This window comes from Telopea speciosissima, chromosome 3 (assembly GCF_018873765.1).
Source record: "Telopea speciosissima isolate NSW1024214 ecotype Mountain lineage chromosome 3, Tspe_v1, whole genome shotgun sequence".
Taxonomy (NCBI): Eukaryota; Viridiplantae; Streptophyta; class Magnoliopsida; order Proteales; family Proteaceae; genus Telopea; species Telopea speciosissima.
The window spans coordinates 55,090,361-55,093,680 of record NC_057918.1 but is presented as its reverse complement, the minus strand read 5'-3'; the positions used below and the strand labels follow the sequence as shown (position 1 = coordinate 55,093,680).

The 3,320-nt window shown below is 41.7% G+C and overlaps 1 non-coding gene across 1 annotated transcript; it reads right to left on the bottom strand.

Moving 5' to 3' along the window:
- Positions 1 to 1,165: 1,165 nt before the first annotated feature.
- On the bottom strand, positions 1,166 to 1,272 carry LOC122657185. Its single transcript, XR_006332254.1, has one exon. It is a non-coding gene; the product is annotated as a small nucleolar RNA R71 (small nucleolar RNA).
- Positions 1,273 to 3,320: the final 2,048 nt, after the last annotated feature.

The following is a 3,320-nucleotide window of genomic DNA, read 5'->3' as shown; positions in this document are numbered from 1 at the left end:
TAATTAGTTTAGTTTAACACTTTAATTTGATTCATTTTGCATTACTTTTAAGTTAGTTAAATAGAGTGGCGTATATCTCCTCGTGTTCGACCCGTAGCTACGAATGATCCGTACGCTTGCGGTTTTATTTTAACTCAAACAAGTTTTTGGCACCGTTGCCAGGGAGATTATTGTCCATTTTATTTATCTGATTTTTAAGTAGTTCGAAGTATTTTAGTTTATTATTTTCTCTTATTTAAAAAAAAAAAAAAAAAACCAGTTTTTGAAAACCTCTTCTTGTTTCTCTTCTGTTTCAAATAGTGTGCGCCTAATCTAAAGTCTTTCATATGCTTTGACCCTCCATCTTTTGGTGTCCCTCATAGGATTAAGTTACCTATGACGCTACATCTTGACTTGGTTGGGGGGATTGACATGTGACTTATCTTTGGAGGTGACCACTCTTGATAACAGGAAAGCGACATAGTGAGAGTGTTGGAAACATAAACGTATAGTAGACCTCCATTCTACATCAGAATCCATACTGGAGTCACACGTAGGTGGCTATAGAAGACTATATGGGTTTTCTTGCTGTCAACCTATTTGGCATCCTTACAGCTTTTGAATCATTGTTTCACTTTTTGAGGGATAGAGATGCACTATCTACCTTGGGCTCCCTCTTGTTTCTATTTTTTTTTTTTAAGTGTTTTATTTTTCTAAAGGAGACCTCATATCTGTTTAGGTGGCTAAGGTGTGGACTCATGATTCAAGTAATCGTCTTATTAGAAGGCCACCTTTTCTATCACCTTTGACCATGGGTGACCAACAACCCAAGACTCTTAAGGATAGGTTTTACCCCACCAGGGCTGCACAGCCCTCATGCATTAGTCTGCCTATTGTTACAGGGAATAACTATGAACTCAAGACCATCTTCATCAGCATGCTACCCCATTTCCATGGGATGGCTAATGAGGATGCATATCTCTTCCTTAGGGAATTTGAGGAGGTCTGTGTTCTAATTAAGGTCCAGAATTTGACTAATGATGCAGTTAGGCTTAGGTTTATACCCTTTGCCCTGAAAGACTAGGTGAAGAAGTGGCTCTATGGACTGCCAACAAACTCCATTAATACATGTGATGAGTTCACCATTGTCTTTTTGAGAAAATTCTTCCCTCTTCACAAGATCAATAAGCTTAAAAGTGACATCCTCCAGTTCAGGCAGAAACCATATGAGTCTTTTTCTAAATTCATGGAAAGATTCAAGGACTTCCTCTTAGAATGCCCTCACCATGGTTTTGACTTGTGGCAGCTATGCCAAATTATTTATAAGGGTATTGATTATCAGACCAAGCAACTTGTAGAGTTTATGTGTTCAGCAGGCTTTACTTCTTTTTCTGAGGAGAATGATGCATGGACATTCTTAACCAACTTGGCTGATAAGACTAGGGAATGAGAATCTTCCCAAGAGGCTAAAAGGACCACTAAGGGGTATCTCATTGAGGGTATGCCAGCCAAGGAGGCCAAACTTGACAGCCTCATAAAACGGTTGGAGTCCATAGTTCTTAAAGAGTCTATATCAGTTAATCCGGTCAGCCAGGTCAACCATGTGTCGGTATGCAGTTGGTGCCAAACCCCTGGACACCTTTCTGAGGAATGCCCCAACACCTTGGTGGGCAATTCCAGCACTAAGAATGTAAGTGCTCTCTACCAAAATAACCCATATAACAATACTTACAATCCAGAATGGAGAAATCACCCCAATTTCTCATGGAATCAAGGGAACCAAGCAGGCCCATCCAACTTTAACCATCAAGGCTAGCTTGGTGCCCAAAGGCCCAACTATGCACCACAAAGCCAAGGAATGTCTCCTAACCCCTTTCCCCCTCGTCCTCATCCAAGACCTTCTATTAATTTTGCTAGGCCTCCTCTCCTTGCACCTTATCAGCAATCCCCAGGGTTTACCAATACAGGAGAGGCAACAAGACTGAATGAGATGGACAACAAGATAGCTCTTCTCATGATAAACCATAATAACATGGAAAAATAACTCACCCAGCTTGTCACAATCCTGCATGAGAGGAAAATAGAAAAGTTACCTAGCCAACCTGAGCCAAATCTTAGGCATCAGGTTCATATTCAGCAAGGTACCCAAGCTCCTCCAACCAATGTTGCACAAGGCCAACAGCAACAAGGGCCCTCCAGACAGGTAAATGTTGTTTATGCTTTAAGGAGTGGCCATGAGTATCAACAGGCTAGTGCACCTCAGTCTTTACCATCTCATACTCCTGTTGACTCTCCCCCTTCTGAAGAGGCCATTGAAGTGCCTACTATTCCAGGTTTGTCTGATGAACCTAAAGATATACCAGATGATTTGGTTGAGGAAACCAAAGAGGATTCTATTGAGGAAGTTAAAAAGACCAACCCTGAAAGAATTTATACCCCACCTGCCCCTTTCCCAAATAGGTTAGTTAGCAAGAAGTCTCCTTCTGTGGAGAAGATATTGGATGTGTTCAAATAGGTTCAGGTGAATATCCCTTTGTTGGATGCTATTGCCCAGATCCCCGCTTATGCTAAAGTCCTCAAAGACTTATGCACCCAAAAGCGGACCACCAATGTGCCCAAAAAGGCATTCTTGGCTGCTAACATTAGTTCTCTAATCTCACAGCCAGTAGCAGCCAAGCATAAGGATCCTGGAAGCCCCACCATCTCTTGCACTATAGGCCATACCACTATTGATCATGCCTTATTGGACCTTGGTGCAAGTGTGAACCTCTTACCCTTTCATGTCTACCAACAACTGGGATTGGGAGAACTGAAATCGACCAAAATTACTCTTCAACTTGTAGATCGGTCGGTTAAAGTTCCTAAGGGAATGATTGAGGATGTTCTGTTGAAGATTGGATAATTTATTTTTCCTGTGGATTTTATTGTTTTAGATACCCAACCCACTGCCAACTTCAAGGACCAAATCCCAATCATATTGGGTAGACCATTCCTAGATACCAGTAATGCTTTAATCAATTGCAGGAATGGTCTCATGAACTTATCTTTTGGCAATACTTCTGTTGACTTCAATGTGTTTAGGTTGGGCAAGCAGCCTGATATGGATGATGAGGTGCATATGCTTCAAGGATTTCCCGATGATATTGATACGTTCTTTGAGATTGATTTTGATTCAGGATTTCAAGAATGTATGCAGGAATTGGAGGGTGTTGATGATACCCCCTTATCTGAGGTCTAGAGCATCCAACCACCTTTGGAGCCCCTTGGACCCCTATCCACTTCCATTCCCAAATCCTCTATTATTGAGCCCCCCACATTAGAGTTGAAGGCATTGCCCTCCA